Source organism: Eptatretus burgeri, chromosome 1 (genome assembly GCF_056783735.1).
Source record: "Eptatretus burgeri isolate ZD-2024b chromosome 1, Ebu_testis_v1, whole genome shotgun sequence".
Lineage (NCBI taxonomy): Eukaryota > Metazoa > Chordata > Myxini > Myxiniformes > Myxinidae > Eptatretus > Eptatretus burgeri.
Window position 1 is genome coordinate 141,356,981 of NC_140961.1, and position 17,994 is coordinate 141,374,974.

At 48.2% G+C, this 17,994-nt stretch overlaps 2 protein-coding genes across 3 annotated transcripts in view; both read left to right on the plus strand.

The window, feature by feature from the left end:
* The first annotated feature begins 8,712 nt into the window (after positions 1-8,712).
* Positions 8,713-17,994, plus strand: part of LOC147035637 (cytochrome P450 1A1-like) — a 29,282-nt gene continuing 20,000 nt past the window's right edge. The window contains exons 1-2 of one of the 2 annotated variants that reach the window (XM_085845764.1): positions 8,746-8,866; positions 14,455-14,496. The gene's annotated coding sequence lies outside the window, so the exon portion shown is untranslated. Of the gene's footprint in view, positions 8,867-14,454; positions 14,497-17,994 lie in introns of both variants that reach the window. The other variant, XM_085845754.1, reaches the window with a different exon arrangement.
* Positions 8,765-17,994, plus strand: part of LOC147035638 (cytochrome P450 1A1-like) — a 90,405-nt gene continuing 81,175 nt past the window's right edge. The window contains exon 1 of the mRNA XM_085845735.1: positions 8,765-8,866. The gene's annotated coding sequence lies outside the window, so the exon portion shown is untranslated. The remainder of the gene's footprint in view (positions 8,867-17,994) is intronic.

The window sequence follows — 17,994 nt, forward strand, 5'->3', positions numbered from 1 at the left end:
AACCGACGGGCATAGCCCTCCCCCGGGGGCCTATCAAGCCGCTCAGGCGTCGGACCGCACAATAAATCGACGGGGCTTCTCAGCTCCCGTCCATACATCAACAGCGCCGGACTACATGCGGTAGACCCGTGCTGGGACGCGCGATAGGCCATCAGGAGGTACGGAAGGTGTTCGTCCCAGTCCTCCTGGTTAGTGGCGGTGAAGAGGGCCAACTGTTGGACCAGGGTCCTGTTGAACCTCTCCACCATGCCATCAGACTGTGGTCTCAGGGGCGTTGTCCGTGTCTTTCGAATTTCCAGGAGCCTGCACACCTCTTTCAGTAATTCACTCTCAAAATTTCGACCCTGGTCCGTGTGCAGCTCCTGCGGAATCCCATACCGGCATGTAAATCCTTCTACGAAGGCCTTGGCCACAACCCCTGCTTCCTGGCTGGGAAGGGCAAAGGCTTCTGGCCATTTGGTGAAATAGTCCATAATTACGAGGATGTACTTATTACCCTGGCGAGTGGGGGGCAGTGGTCCCAAAATTTCCATGGCCACTCGCTCAAGGGGAGCCCCAACCTGATGTAGTTGGAGTGGGGCCCTCATCCTCTGTGGCGGTCCCTTTTTCGCAGTACAGGCATCGCATGCTCGACACCAGTCCTGTACATCGCGCCCCATGTTAACCCAATAGAACTGCCGGCGGGCCCGAGATTTTGTTTTGGTCCTGCCCAAATGGCCGCCGGCGCGGGTACCATGCACCTGTTTCAAAATTTGGGTCTTAAACCCATCAGGGACTATCACCAGCCAAGAAGTTTGTTCAGAAGGAATCTCCACCCACTTGCGATATAAGATGTTGTCCCTCATTTCAAGGGTCCTCCACTGAGCCCAGTATGCCTTTGTTCGCGCTCCGAATGGGGCGATTTCCTCCCCACTGGGCCTCCTGTTTTCCTGGACCCATTTGTACACTGGCCCTATCACGGGGTCTTCCCGCTGGGCCGTGCTCCATGCCAATCCACCAAATTCCTCTCCCGCGGTTAGTGGCAAAGTTGGGCCGACCACCCGGGCCGCACGGACTGGGAGTTTCGGGGAGGCGTCTGCCAATTGGTCCCTCTCCTCATGTCTCGTGCAATATTTGCAGTTTTCTCTCAGACAGGGGCGTCGAGAGAGCGCAACGGCATTCCCATGAGCCTTACCGGCTCTATGGACCACACTGAAATCGTACTGCTGCAATTTTTCCAACCACCTTGCAATCTGGCCTTCCGGTTCCTTGAACCGTAAGAGCCATTGCAAGGAGGAATGGTCAGTTCGAACCAAAAATTTCCTCCCGTACAAGTACGGGTGGAAATGGCTCACGGCAGACAGCATAGCCAATAGCTCCTTGCGAGTTACGCAATAATTTCGTTCGGGCCTACTCATGGCCCGACTATAATACGCGATCACTCTTTCCACGCCCCCCTGTGTCTGAGACAATACTGCTCCCAATCCTTCCTGGCTTGGAAGTATACCAGCCTTGTCCAGGGTATACATCCCGTCATCGGTGGGGTACGCTAAAACGGGTGTGGATGTCAAACACCCCTTTAATTTGAGGAAGGCCTCCTGGCACTCCCCCGTCCAATTAAATCTCAACCCCTTCTCCGTCAACCGGTGAAGGGGCCTGGCTATCTCCGCAAAGTTTGCCACGAAACGCCGGTAGTAGGAGCAAAGTCCCAAAAAGCCCCGTACCTGTTTGACAGTTGTAGGTACGGGCCACTCCTCTACCGCTGTAATTTTTCCGGGGTCGGTCTTCACCCCCTCGCGGCCTATCACGTGTCCGAGATAGGCCACCTCTGTCGCGAACAAAGTGCATTTCTCTGGGCTCAATTTCAGCCCTGCCTGCCTGAGGTGCCCAAACACCTGGTCCAAATTGGCTATCTCCTGGGTGAATGTTTTACCGTGTACCAGGACGTCATCCAGATACACCAGGCATGACTGCCACGGCATGCCGCCTAGTACACGCTCCATCAGTCTCTCAAAGGTGGCGGGGGCGTTACACAAACCGAACGGCATCACAGTGAACTGATACAGTCCCTTCCCTATGGAAAATGCCGTTTTCTCCTTCCCCTTCTTATCCATCTCCACCTGCCAATACCCACTCTTGAGGTCCAAAGTTGAGAACCATTTAGAGCCTGCAATGGCGTCGAGGGTATCGTCAATTCTAGGCAGGGGATAGGAGTCTTTGAGTGTCACGTTGTTCAGCTGGTGATAGTCCACACAGAAACGCGTGGTCCCATCCTTCTTTTTAACCAGCACAACTGGTGACATCCAAGGACTTCCCGAGGGCTCGATGACACCTGCATTGAGCATCTTTTCAACCTGCTCATCAGCCTCCTCTCTTTTGCTCTATGGGAGCCTTCGAGCAGGCTGACGGACAGGCCGGGCCCCATCGGTGTGGATCTGATGTTGCACCAGGCCCGTACGTCCAATATCCTCGGGTGACAAGGAGAAGATCCCGATGTGTCGGTCGACCAGCTTGTATAAGGCCTCCCGCTGGGCATCCTCCAAATCTACACTACTCCGATTTACCATCTTGCAAATGGGACCGGGCCAATTCCTAATCGAGTCTGGAGACTCCCTCTGGGGCCGGTCCAGCTCGACGTTATCGCCCCTCAGCTCTGCGACCTCTTTTACTGGGGTGCAATCTGCCACCTTCGTGCCCTTCCTGATAGTGCGTGGTTCCGTGCTAACATTTATCACCCGCACGGGCGCTATTGGCCCGTCGGTACTTACCAGGGTGCGGCCCACGACTAAGCCCGGGGTTGACGGCCCTGCCGGTAGTTCCGCCAGGCCGCAGGAGCCCTGCCACGTTGGGGGTGCTCGCCACCGGGCCGGGACCACCGCCTCGGCACCCGCGGGAATGACCACGGAGTCAGGAGCCTTCAGCTCTACCCTCTCATCTGTGCTCACACCCCCTAACGGCAACTCCTCACCACCCAACTGCATGACCCCCCGGCCCAAGTCGATCTTACAACCACCGGCCATCAGCACATCCAACCCTATTAGACATGGGTCGTACACCTCTGCCACCCAAACCTCTATCTTGGTTTTCACAGTGCCCAATTTAAACGACACGAAACCACGTCCTATGATAGGGGCCGTTGCCCCGGTAGCTAGCTGCAAACTATGGTTTTGCAGACGGTGGATCTCATCCCAACCGTCTACACTCGAATCAAGGACCACAGGGCTGATGATCGTGGCGCTTGCTCCTGTGTCCACAACGGCGTCTACCCCTACGCCCCGGCAACCTTGCACCGAATTGTTAAGCTACCTTTGCCAATTTGGCCACAACTGATGACCTGTCGCAGTTCTGAGGGCTCTTCTCCGTCCGAGTCTGCCGAACACGGCCCTCCATGTTCGGCACTTCTTAGTTTCCCGGGGACTGGTGGGGGGTGATGGTTGGGCCTGGCTATTCCTATTGACCCAGGGCGGAGTTGGTGGTCTCGGGGGCCGTGGCTCTTCTCTTCGCGAGGGCCTTTCCCTGCGCGAGGCGTTGCACCCCCGCTGCAGGTGGTCCCTTGCGCCACAATTATAACACCTCCTCTGGTAAGGTGTTTGCCTCCGGTACGCCGAATTATACCCCCCTCCATTCCGAATTGGGGTACCCCCCGATGGCCCATCTCCCGCCCTTCCCGGGCCCGACCGCCTCTCCCCAGGTCTCCCGAACCGGCGGTCGAACATGCCCTGCACCATCCTTTCCATTCGCGCTTGGTCGCCCAGGGTTGACCCGGCTCCCAGCGCACTGTCGTTCACGGGGTCCACCTGTCGGACTGCCACCGCATGCCGCCCAGCCCCTCCCAATGGCGTTCTGGCTGCCTCCCAGCAGGCAGCAGTATCAGCCGCCTTCTGGAGGTTGTCCGGGCGCCATACGGTGAGCAATGCTCCGACATCGGTGCCCCCTATTGCTCGAAGGAAATGGTCCAGGGCAATCTCCTCCCGGTACTCCGGTGGCATGTTGGTGTGCGCGATCCCCACCAAGCGGCGAATGTCATGTGCCAATTCTCCCAGTGATTCCTGGGGACGTTGTTTGCGCCCGTTGAGCTGAGCTTTAACAAGCTCGCTCTGCTGGTCCATGCCAAATCGGTTTTTTAGGGCCGAATGGAGATCCTCCAGGGTCACCCCCTCACTGGGTACCGTGGTCAGGACTTCCAAAGCCACGCCACGCAGGGCCGCTGTGAGTTGTGCCACACCCTGCACCTCGTTCCAGCCATTGCCTCTGGCAACACACTGGAACTGGGCCATATATGCCCTCAAGTCCGTCTTGCCATCGTACGGGGGTAGCGGCACCCTCGGTCCTTTCGAGGTCTCCTCCCGTTCCCCAGGGACTCCGGGAGGGGTGTACCTCCCCAGTCCCAACGGTGCCTCACTCCCGCAGGGTCCGAGCCATTTGCCCGGGGGCTCTACCACCCCTGTCCGTGTCTGTCCGTGCCCCGCGTCGTCCCGCTTACTCTCCCAAGCCATTGGACTCGCACTCTGCACACCCCCCGGAACAGTCATTCTGGGTACCCCCATTAGGCCAAAAGACCCCGCGGCCTCTACCCTCCCCAAGCTTGGCATGCTCACCCCCGCATCGGGCAAGCCTCCACCTCCGCCTTATGACACCGGCCCCACCTGGGCACGATCCGCCTCGAGGGAGTATATCCTCTCCTCCTGTTCCCGAAGGAGGCCACCCTGCCTCTCACACCGGGCCTCCACCCTATCCGTCAGTCTCCTCTCCATTTCCTCCATTTTCCCCTTTATTACCCCATTTATTTCCTCCCCTATCGTTCCTAACGACAGTTCCCCGACTTTCTCTCTTATTTGCTCCACCTCCCCTTGTACCTGTGTCACCATCTTATTTGTCTTGGATATTTCCTCCCTCGTTGTCCTAAACTGCTCTTCTGTCTCGCCCCGGTTTTTTCCTATCTGCTCCCCCAGTTCCTCTGTCTTTTCTCCGGCTTTCCGCTCCATTTCATTAATTACCTCCTCATGTCTCTTTCTACATTCCTCCCCCACCTCCTTTAATCCTTTCTGTGTCTCCGCTTTTACCTCCTTTCGCAGGTTTTCAACTCTGTCTGTCATTTCCCGATGTCTTTTCTCACAGTCCTCCTTCACGGCTCCCAATCCCTTCTTTATTTTCCCTTGTTCTCTTTTTAATTCCTCTATCGCCGTCGTGTTCTTCCCTATTTCCTCCTTTATTTGGTCTTGTCCCTTTTTTACTTCTCCCAATCCTTTTCCTACTTTGTCTATCTTTCCCACCACCGTCTTTATTTCGTTTACCCTCTCTTGTTTGTTCTCTTCCATTGCGACCCCCACTCCTTTTACTTTCTCTTTTAACCCGGTCACCTCCGCTCGTATCGTGTCAACTTCCTTTTTCATTTCGTTTTTTAGTTCTTCCAAGCTTCCTTTTAGGCTCATTCCCATGTTCTGTGTCTCACCCCGCAGCTCTTTCATTTCTTCCTTCATGTTTGTTTCCATTTCGTTCATTTGTTGTGTATTCGCATCCATTTTTTCGTTCATTTATTGTGTATTCGCATCCATCCTCGTTTTCATTTCGTGCATTTCCCCACTGATTCCTGCCAGCATGGCGCATAGCCGGGCCATGTCGGGTGCGCTTGGGTGAGCCGATTCGGCAAGGATCGGGGGGTTTTGGCGCAGGGGGGGAGGGGAGGTGTCATACACCGCGGCCGCCGCCGCACCTATTTCGGGCTCTGGGTTCAGTTGGGCGAGTTCGTGTTCCTGCACAACCAATATTTCCTGCTCGGGGTTTTCATCCTGGACCATGGATTCTACACATTCTACATCCATTTCTAATACCCCCGGCTCCCGCTCGCCTTGAGACGCCATCTTATTTCTCGTAAGGGTTAATTTAACTCACTCGTAATTTGGAGGGAATCGGGGGTCGCTCCTCTCACCCCTGGACCGATTCCCGTGAATTTAGCTGGAGACAGGAGAGCCCGTTTTCCCGTTCTCCGATACCAGTGCCGCGAGGAGGGCGATGAGTTTATATCCCACTCCTGACACCAGTGTTGCGGATTCGCGCCTGCCGGCGTGCGAACGGCCACGTAACTCGAATCGCGGCACGTCGCCCACCGGACGGACAATCCCGTCGTGACCCTCTCGGACTAACGCCGGGAACTAGTCACGGGTGGGCCTTTCGGCCTCACCACGATCGTGCCAATCGGCCCCCCGTGTGGGATAGGGTTGCTCGCCAAATTCGACCTACCTAAGTACCCACACGGAGGGTATACCGGGCGATCGCACCTCGCCGCAGGTCGACTTCAGACACGGGCCACTTTAAGCGACCCGTTCCGTACTATCGGGATAACCGAGCGGTGTTATCGTCAACCTGGACGGTTCGATTAATTATCGGGTGTTTTAGCCCACGACCAACCCTTTACGTGAAGTAAGATGGAGATTCAATTAGAGAAAAGACGAAGCGAAACGGGAGAAGCAGTTCAACATAGAGCACATTTATTTCGCGATGGCACACGGATAGCACACATGTACAATTATACACCAAAAGCAAATGTAAAAGAAGAAGAAACACACAATAATGCACAAAAAGCAAATGTAAAAGCAAAACACAATGCAGATCTACCACCGACTACCGAGCACACGGCAACACTTATACAGTTTTACTTCACAGACGGTGCCGACAACACATATACTCAAAGCAAAAGAAAAAGGGACCACCCTCCACGATGAGGGGGGCAGATGGGCCTGGGGCCGAGACCGCGTCGAGCCTACCCGTCTGGTGATGAGCCGCAAAATGGCGGTGGCACCCCGACTCCGCGGGCCTCGCGGACAGTGTCTGGAATGGGGTGGGAACGGGGCCCCCTTCTCGCACTATCTCAGCGCGGGGGGAAACAGGAGGGGGTTGTTGATGCTCGGGGGGATGAGGATATCTCGCTGGTTCGGGTCCCGCGACGAGCGTCTCCACCGCGACCTCGGTCGCGTTATCGGCCTCCCCTCTCCGCAGCTCCCCGACTCTGACACGAGCGCCCCCTCGACTGCCTTCGCCGCCGCAACCTCTCCAACTCTCCACAGCTCCGTCCAACTGCTTTCTCCGACTCTTCTCTTCACTGACTTCCCAACTCAACTGCCTTTTTGGCGAGCGAACGCGGCCCTTTATAGCCCCCGTGGCTTCGCTCCTTCACCTTCGACCCTTTACCTCTAGCTGGCTCCCCATTGGACAGAGGAAAAGTGGGCGTGAATGCTTTTTGATCCGCGAATCTGCATATAGCGATTATACTCCGACGCACCTGGAGGCGGGGCCAAATCGCCCCACGCTCGCCGATAGGACGGCACAGAAGTGGGCGTGAGTCGTTTTTGATCCGATTGCTTCGGAAAGGCTGGTGTTTTTGCACCCGCTGCTCGGTGCGCGCCCTGCACGAGTCCAGTATCGGTGCCCACAAGCGGCGCGGTGATGCGATGGTTGCGAGGGCGAGTTGTGACGGTAAAGGTCGTGGCTGTGGTTGTGAAGCGGCGTTGCGGTTGGTGGTTGTTGTGTGATGGCTGTTGAGACGTGGTTGGTGGTGGTAGTAATGGTAGTAATGGCGGCTGGTCCAAAATAAAGATAGTAAAAGAAAAACGGCTATCTAAAAGGGTCGCAGCCCGCATGAATGACATTTATTCCCTCTAAACAACGGGTTTGGGCCTAACTACACATATACTTACAGAGATATCTCACCGAAGGGACCTGAATGGTGGTTTGCGAATTTCGTCAACCACAACAATATATATATATATATATATATATATATATATATATATATATATATATATATATATATATATATATATATATATATATATATATATATATATATATATATATATATATATATATATAATATGAACACACATATGTGTGTGTGTATGTTGACGTTTTTAAAGTTTGGTGACGAAACTGAAAAGGTCAAATGTCCTCTCGTGTTCGTGTTTGATTTTATGAGTCCATTTAATAAACACTTGTGGGGGTACCCAGCAATTGTCACGTTATTTGCAGCAACATCAAAGATACACGTTTGTCATTTATTTGCATTGTTCACACGAGATTAAAAAGTCGATGAGAACGTCACTCGGTGGAGGGCAAACCTCTGCACGGCTGACCAGTTTTGTATCCCACCAATTCGGATCTAGATCCTGACTTCAACCAAAATCGAATCTGCTTGTTCTTGTTACCATACCAACTCATCCACCGAGTTTGTCTGAATCCATGCACAGCTTTTTGAGAAATCTTGCTCCACGTTGTTTTTGACTCCATCTCTCAATGGTAAAGAATCATACTAAAACTTCAAGTCCTTGGATACAGATCTTTACCAAAATCTAACCAAGTTGTCCTTGTCACTCACCCAACCAGTGCTCCAAATTTCATCTGAATCCATCGATAACTTTTTCAGATATCCTGCACACAAACAGACAGAGAAGGGTGAAATTATACCCTCTTTTCACCTTCGTTGGTGGAGTTACTAACACAAAGTGAACTCATGAAGGAATCTTGATGCGGGTAAAACAATCAGTTGACTAAAAAAAGCATGAGTACCATCACCACATGTAACCCATTGTCCACCGATTGTGAAATCCACTGATTGCGAAACAGCAACCATGCAATGGAGTGGGATCGCAGTGTGCACACACTGTTTACAGACGAATTGGTCACGAGTTCACTGACATGAGTCACCCTGTGAGCAAAGTTTTTGCGGAGCATGAAGAGCGCCAATTTGGTTGCTGCTATAAAAGCGGGGAAGCCGTGCATGCAGAGAAGGACAATTTGCAGGAGCCATTGTGCATGTTCACAAAGTGGAGACTAGACGTCTCAAGAAGCTCCCAGTTGAGCAAAGCGATCGCTTCCCTCTTCGTTCTTGGTGGTAAGATTGGATTTGTGAACGTTCGAGGTAATGTAATTGATTGTCATGGACGTGATTCTCTGTTGAAATAACATTGCTTGACCGCATTCTCGTAATTAAAGCAACGCAGGTATCGTTTATATGCAACCTGAGACTTGTTGGATTGATACAATATCGACAGTGAGAAAGGCAGTCAATTCCTCGAGGAGAGCCGAGAACAATCAGAGTGTTTATTGGATGCAATAAAGTTCAAAAAGTTTGTGTGAATTTTTTTTTAGTGCGTTTTGTGCTCCAAGGTAAGGTAATTGGGCGATGAGTGTAACATGTATCATGAAGCTTTAATTAAAGGTAACTTTGAAAATGTGTTATACCGTAAAAGGTATGACTTAACAGTTCGTGAGCTGTGTCTCTCAGGCCAGCATGAACAGGATCATCGCCCAGCTCACACACCGCACTCAAACGACAATGAGGTGGAGTGCACCTCCTCACGGAGGTACACACTCCACCGAGTTCCGTTCTAGTTTCTAATATAAAGAGGTCAAAAGTTTTTTTTGTTTTTTATACACATGGTTGAGGCTTATTGAAGAGCTGGAGCAGAATGGAAAGATGGAAACATTAACAGTAGAGGGGAGAGTGAGATCAAAGGGAGTGGGAGAAGGACACATGGGGTGAACAAACTTCACAAAAGCTGAAATACAACAAGGCCGTGTTTGGAGCTTTTTATAACATCGAGCAATTGTTTTGGTTCTAATTAGTCCGGGAGCCAACCTGTGTACGAGGCTGTTTTAGGGTTGGACCTTACAGCCTCTGCTATAAAATTTTACACCCCCAGGATGTTTAGATATATGTTTGCAGTTCATGAAAACCAATGTTGGCAATTCATAAGCTCTTGCGAAAAATTTTGGCGGCCGTTTTTGTTTGAGGAAGATTTGAAAAATTTGATAAAACAGCAATTGTCAATAAAATTTCTAAAAAAATTAAAAAATCACATTCATGAAAAATAAATGTGAACTAAATGTAAGAATTCAATCAGTGCATTGTAAAATGACAAAAAAAAAATTGCCTTTGTGAAAGTAAACCTTGTAAAAGTACATAATTTTGTGAAAAATGCCTTAAAAATAACGTTTTTTGAAGATGGCCTTTAGAACTTTTCTTATCATAGGCAGATGCTGCATTAGAATACTAATTTCTCTTAATGTGATATGAACATGGTATCCATGGCTAATTAAAACAGCAAATTTGATTGAGTTCTATCAATTTTTAAAGAGAAAATTAACATTTTTGTCAACCAAAGTTACCCCTACCCCCAAAATCCTCTTACTCTATTGAACACAGTTCGGTTAAGGTTTGCTGGATCCAGGTTGGGTACTTCACAGTTCACTCTTCCAAAGGAAAATTCAATGGTGTTTGGAGTGACATGGCCCTGGAGCAGACATACAACAATGAAGGGAAGACATCTCTGTTCAAACGCATATCTCAGGCACCAGCTGCTCGAGATAAATATGTGAAAACAGCACCATTTCTCACAGCTGTATCAGAGAACATAAAGTCTATGGCTAATCTAGGCCAACAGGAATCTACTCATCATGGAGAAACACAGAAGCAGGCAACAGAAGAACATATGCATGTTGAGGAGATCAAGAAAGTGATATGCCAGCAGATGATAAACCCATTCCAGTGTAACAACCAAGTGGTTCTGCTCAATAGAGCAACTAGTGAGAAGGCTGCTTCAAAAGACTTGGTCCATGCTCAAGCTAAGGGCATGGAAGCCATTATGAAAGCAGAAGAGGTGGTCTCTATTAAGATTGAACCACTGAAGCTGGTAACTTTCTCCTCACAGAAGAAATCAAAACCATCAAGGAAACAGAGTTTAATCAGGGTCTATCAAGATGAGACTGCAACTACACGTGTGCTGTGTTTCTATCGAGATGCCGACCCAGTCACAAGACAGATTGCATTTTCCCATGAGTGGACAGACTATCCATCATCCCTGTTTGAGGTTGATCCACGCTTAGCACAGGGGGTTGTAATGCGCAAAGGCAACGAGTCTGATTTCGTGGCAGTGCTAATTGCTGAAGCTGAGCAGGATGTTGTTTTACAGCTGCCATCATTACCACAGAGTGACCTATACACAGTTTATCTGGTAGACACAATGGCATTTGTAAATAAATACCAAAAAATGGGTGTGAAAACATTTGGTGAACTTCCCCAGCTGTATCTTCGCAAGCAGGTGTATCCTGCAGTTGAAACCTGAAATGTGAAACTGTGTCAACATCATTGGTGATCAGTATGATTTTGATGATACCCATACTTTGAAGGGTGATGAGCAGCAGAGGAGAAACCAGACAGACCAGGCAAGACAATTCTCACCATCCAAGAGTCTAGAAATTCCGGACTGGAATTTATTCATGAAGAATCCAAGAAATAAAGGAAATCTTCAGAACTTCATTGGCACTTCCCTTTGTGAGAGTCCTGAAGCTATTCCGGATGGAGTGACCATCATTCTTGGTAGTATGATGGAAAACAAAGGTCACACTCTTTCCATCACATCAGCATCAAGTTCAGTTCTGGACTTACCTTGTGAAGAACATGAAGAGGCAGACACAAGGATTATTGCTCATCTTGCGTATTGTGTGGAATATCTTGATCACCATCGAGCTGTTGTGCATGCAACAGATACAGACATAGTTATGCTGTGTATATATCACTTCTGCTGCTTGAACACATTGCAAGAACTCTGGATACAACGGCAGAATCAATACCTACCTATTCATGAGCTGGTAGAAGTGTTGAGCAAGAAGTACCAGAAAATCCTCTTGATGTCGCAGCTACACTTCTGTGCACATATGTGTTGTGTGGATGTGACACAGTGAGCTACCCATTCAGAAGGGGAAAAGAAGAGGTCAGGTCAGGTATGGGAGCATGTGCCAGAACAGCGCGTCGCTGCGTCCACTTTCCGCCGGTACTCCAGGGGCCTCCGTCTGGCCATCCCCCAGGCAGATGCCAGGCCCATCCCCATCTCCTTGAGATGATGGTCAACCTGCTGCAACCATGAGGCACGTGGTCGGCCCACTGGCCTCCCACTCATGAGACTCCCTCGCTGAGAGAATCTGGTGAGCAGGATCAGCGTCAGGAAAACGAGCCACATGTCCATACAGCCGCAGCTGACGCTCACGGACTATGCAGGTAACAAATCTCATCCGAGTCTCTCTCAGCAACCGCTCGTTGGACACAAAATCCGACCAGCGATAGCCAAGGATTCTCCGAAGAGACCTGGTACCAAAGGAATTAAGTCTCCGTCTCAGATCCTTGGTCAAAGTCCAAGTCTCGCACCCATAGAGCAAGACTGGAAGTACCAAGGACCTGAAGACTCAGACTTTCGTCCTCCCGCACAGGTACCGGCAGTGCCACACCCCATGATCCAGTGAATCCATGACTCCCCAGGCCCGACCCAGACGTCTATTGACCTCCGGCTCACAACCTGCGGAGACATGAATATCACTGCCAAGGTAAGTGAATCTCTCCACGACCTCAACATCCTCACCACAAACAGACACAGACAGGACAGCAGCATCCAAGATGTCACCGAAAGCCTGGATCTTAGTTTTGACCCAAGAAATCCGTAATCCCAACGGCTCCGACTCCTCATTCAGCACCTCGAGGGCCCCCAAGAGGATGTCTAAAGTCTCCGCAAAGATGACTGCATCATCTGCAAAATCAAGGTCTGAGATCTTGACATTGCCAAACGATGCACCGCAACTTGATCTCTCCGACATCCTCCCTAGAATCCAGTCCATACAAGTGCTGGAAAGTGTGGGGGCAAGTACACATCCCTGACGAACTCCAGTAACAACTGGAAATAAGTCAGAGATGGTACCACCACACTTCACAGCACTCTCAGTACCAGAGTAGAGTTCAGACATCAGATCGATCAGTTTCGGTGGCACCCCACGAAGACCAAGAATCCTCCAGAGGACATCCCGATTCACTGAATCGAACGCTTTACAGAGATCAACATAGGCTGCAAGCAGCCCCTGCCGAAACTCTCGTCTGTGTTCGGTGAGGACACGAAGTGCAAGGATACGGTCAATCGTTGACCTCTTTGGTGTAAAGCCTGACTGCTCTGGACGCTGGTGCTCAAGCAGATGGTGGCAAACCCTATCAAGAATTATCCGAGCAAAGACCTTGCCCGGCACTGAGAGCAGCGTCACCCCTCGGTAGTTTTTGCAGTCTTGGCGATCACCCTTCCCTTTCCAGAGAGGGACAACAAGGCCCCTCTTCCAGTCAGTTGGGATGATGCCTGTGTTCCTGTGAAAAGAAGAGCGGCACAGGTTTCTCTGGGACTGATAGGAAACCTTCCCCACCTTGTTGATTTTGGAAGAGATAGTGAAATGGCAGCAACAGAATGTGTCATTGATGAGGCCAGAGTATACTGGACTGCTCTGCATGGCCAAAAAGGGTTCAGCTGTTTGGATACCCTCAGGCAGCATATGTTTGTCTCTTCAAAATTAGACCTTAGGTCACTGCCAGCAACAGAAGATGCGTTTTACTTCCTTGTTTTAAGAGCATTGTATCAATTGCTTCTGTATAGACGTGCACATCTCAGTGACCGAGCACTTCCCCCAGCCACAACATTTGGCAGAACCCTTATCAATGGAAAACTGGTCCCAATTCTCATGTCTAAGCCAGCCAAGCCAAACATAGACAAAACGGTGTCTTGCATGTGCAAATTATCCAAATGTCTGAAACGATGTTCATGCAAAAAGGCTGCTGTGCCTTGCTGAGTGACATGCATATGCCTTGGTCAGAGAGGTTCATGTGGTGGAGTTGTTTCAGAGAGTGACTCTTCCTCTGAAGAGGATGTTTCATGTCACAATATTGTGTTAATCCATTTCTAATTTTATCTTCCTTAAAACCATGGCATGTAAAAGTATGTTCTTGTTCCTGACCCCATTGATAGTCAAGCATTTCTGAGTTACATAAATCTTTTGTTGTTTGACATATAACCTTGTCAATTGAAGGTAGGTTAAATCTACACCAATTGTGATATAGGAAATGAACTCCTCTTTAATATGAGGGGTCATTTGTGTATATAGGTTTAGTGGTTATGATTTTAGGACAATATGAATTACCCCTACCCCCATCCTACATCTTCGCTTTTGCCAACATTTTGTTATCAGAGGGGGCTCGCAAAAGTGTTGACTGTGTTGTTGCGCAAGAGTTTCACCATTGCCAACATTGGTTTTCATATACTCAAAGGGTGTCTCTTTATGAAAATCAACACAAAAATTTTATAGCAGACCGGGCAATTTTTTTTTAATTTTGATCGGTTGGCTCCCGGACTAAATGGGCTGCTCGGCAACCCGACAAGAAGGCGTTTATGATCAAAAGTCGAAGACAATTGTTGAAGGTGGAAATTTGACTTTCTGTGCTTGATGCCATGGAAACTAAGGTCTTCAAGATTATTGGAAAATCCCCCCCAATAAAGCTGAGTCTATGGGTCTATCAATTTCCCATCACAGACAGTATTGTGGTCTCTATTTTCTACCACCTCCTTTCTGGTCTTGCACTCACAGGTTTTAACATGCTTTGTAATGCCCCCCCCCCAGGTCTCTGCAGGGCACACACGGTCCACCATCAACCCCCTTCTGGTGAAACTACCTCAATCCAGGATCACTGCTCATCTCCACTCATTCGTTCCTCTTTTCTCCTGCATTTGGAAACAACTTCCACACTCTCTTCAATGTCATTCTTCCCTCAAAGTTTTCAAGACAGCTGTTCGCCACCAACTCGGATAATCCTGATCAAAAACCACTGTATTTTCTAAGCCCATTAATCCCCGAGAACTTCCAATCAGTCCTCATTCCAAATTTACAGTTCTTCCTTTGTGAGAGTTTCCTTCTGTGTCCATCTTGTCCACTTTATGCACCCTCATTCCCCCCACACATCACTTCCTGAAAACCAAGTCGGACTTGATTATGTGTTTTTGCAATTAATCTAACACTTTCCTTACATCAAAGGCATGCTAAATCCTAAAATGCGTATTTTCTTAAACAAAGCTTAAATGACACCGATATGGCTATACCTTGACCAACAATGGCAGGTATCATGCTCTCATAGTTTACAAAAGTTGACACCAGATAGCAGGCACCTCTTATTGAGGGATTGTGAATGTCTGCTCTGCCCTGTTTCATTCATACATACATACACCCATACTTACATACATACATACATGCCTGCAAACATACATACATACATACATACATACATACATACATACACACTTTATACCATGGCCCTGCAAAACGATTTTAAAATTAATTTTTGAATGCTGTGTAAACTCGATGGAAGTTGGTTTCAGTTTAAAGATGCATGTTTCTCTCTCTCTCTCTCTCTCTCTCTCTCTCTCTCTCTCTCTCTCTCTCTCTCTCTCTCTCTCTCTCTCTCTCTCTCTCTCTCTCTCGATCTTTCTCGATCTTTCTCGATCTTTCTCGATCTTTCTCGATCTTTCTCGATCTTTCTCGATCTTTCTCGATCTTTCTCGATCTTTCTCGATCTTTCTCGATCTTTCTCGATCTTTCTCGATCTTTCTCGATCTTTCTCGATCTTTCTCGATCTTTCTCGATCTTTCTCGATCTTTCTCGATCTTTCTCGATCTTTCTCGATCTTTCTCGATCTTTCTCGATCTTTCTCGATCTTTCTCGATCTTTCTCGATCTTTCTCGATCTTTCTCGATCTTTCTCGATCTTTCTCGATCTTTCTCGATCTTTCTCGATCTTTCTCGATCTTTCTCGATCTTTCTCGATCTTTCTCGATCTTTCTCGATCTTCTCGATCTTTCTCGATCTTTCTCGATCTTTCTCGATCTTTCTCGATCTTTCTCGATCTTTCTCGATCTTTCTCGATCTTTCTCGATCTTTCTCGATCTTTCTCGATCTTTCTCGATCTTTCTCGATCTTTCTCGATCTTTCTCGATCTTTCTCGATCTTTCTCGATCTTTCTCGATCTTTCTCGATCTTTCTCGATCTTTCTCGATCTTTCTCGATCTTTCTCGATCTTTCACTCGATCTTTCTCGATCTTTCTCGATCTTTTCGATCTTTCTCGATCTTTCTCGATCTTTTCTCGATCTTTCTCGATCTTTCTCGATCTTTTCGATCTTTCTCGATCTTTCTCGATCTTTCTCGATCTTTCTCGATCTTTTCTCGATCTTTCTCGATCTTTCTCGATCTTTCTCGATCTTTCTCGATCTTTCTCGATCTTTCTCGATCTTTTCGATCTTTCTCGATCTTTCTCGATCTTTCTCGATCTTTCCTCGATCTTTCTCGATCTTTCTCGATCTTTCTCGATCTTTCTCGATCTTTCTCGATCTTTCTCGATCTTTCTCGATCTTTCTCGATCTTTCTCGATCTTTCTCGATCTTTCTCGATCTTTCTCGATCTTTCTCGATCTTTCACCGATCTTTCTCGATCTTTCTCGATCTTTCTCGATCTTTCTCGATCTTTCTCGATCTTTCTCGATCTTTCTCGATCTTTCTCGATCTTTCTCGATCTTTCTCGATCTTTCTCGATCTTTCTCGATCTTTCTCGATCTTTCTCGATCTTTCTCGATCTTTCTCGATCTTTCTCGATCTTTCTCGATCTTTCTCGATCTTTCTCGATCTTTCTCGATCTTTCTCTCTCGATCTTTCTCTCTCGATCTTTCTCTCTCGATCTTTCTCTCTCGATCTTTCTCTCTCGATCTTTCTCTCTCGATCTTTCTCTCTCGATCTTTCTCTCTCGATCTTTCTCTCTCGATCTTTCTCTCTCGATCTTTCTCTCTCGATCTTTCTCTCTCGATCTTTCTCTCTCGATCTTTCTCTCTCGATCTTTCTCTCTCGATCTTTCTCTCTCGATCTTTCTCTCTCGATCTTTCTCTCTCTTTCTCTCTCGATCTTTCTCTCTCGATCTTTCTCTCTCGATCTTTCTCTCTCGATCTTTCTCTCTCGATCTTTCTCTCTCGATCTTTCTCTCTCGATCTTTCTCTCTCGATCTTTCTCTCTCGATCTTTCTCTCTCGATCTTTCTCTCTCGATCTTTCTCTCTCGATCTTTCTCTCTCGATCTTTCTCTCTCGATCTTTCTCTCTCGATCTTTCTCTCTCGATCTTTCTCTCTCGATCTTTCTCTCTCGATCTTTCTCTCTCGATCTTTCTCTCTCGATCTTTCTCTCTCGATCTTTCTCTCTCGATCTTTCTCTCTCGATCTTTCTCTCTCGATCTTTCTCTCTCGATCTTTCTCTCTCGATCTTTCTCTCTCGATCTTTCTCTCTCGATCTTTCTCTCTCGATCTTTCTCTCTCGATCTTTCTCTCTCGATCTTTCTCTCTCGATCTTTCTCTCTCGATCTTTCTCTCTCGATCTTTCTCTCTCGATCTTTCTCTCTCGATCTTTCTCTCTCGATCTTTCTCTCTCGATCTTTCTCTCTCGATCTTTCTCTCTCGATCTTTCTCTCTCGATCTTTCTCTCTCGATCTTTCTCTCTCGATCTTTCTCTCTCGATCTTTCTCTCTCGATCTTTCTCTCTCGATCTTTCTCTCTCGATCTTTCTCTCTCGATCTTTCTCTCTCGATCTTTCTCTCTCGATCTTTCTCTCTCGATCTTTCTCTCTCGATCTTTCTCTCTCGATCTTTCTCTCTCGATCTTTCTCTCTCGATCTTTCTCTCTCGATCTTTCTCTCTCGATCTTTCTCTCTCGATCTTTCTCTCTCGATCTTTCTCTCTCGATCTTTCTCTCTCGATCTTTCTCTCTCGATCTTTCTCTCTCGATCTTTCTCTCTCGATCTTTCTCTCTCGATCTTTCTCTCTCGATCTTTCTCTCTCGATCTTTCTCTCTCGATTTTTCTCTCTCGATCTTTCTCTCTCGATCTTTCTCTCTCGATCTTTCTCTCTCGATCTTTCTCTCTCGATCTTTCTCTCTCGATCTTTCTCTCTCGATCTTTCTCTCTCGATCTTTCTCTCTCGATCTTTCTCTCTCGATCTTTCTCTCTCGATCTTTCTCTCTCGATCTTTTCTCTCTCGATCTTTCTCTCTCGATCTTTCTCTCTCGATCTTTCTCTCTCGATCTTTCTCTCTCGATCTTTCTCTCTCGATCTTTCTCTCTCGATCTTTCTCTCTCGAT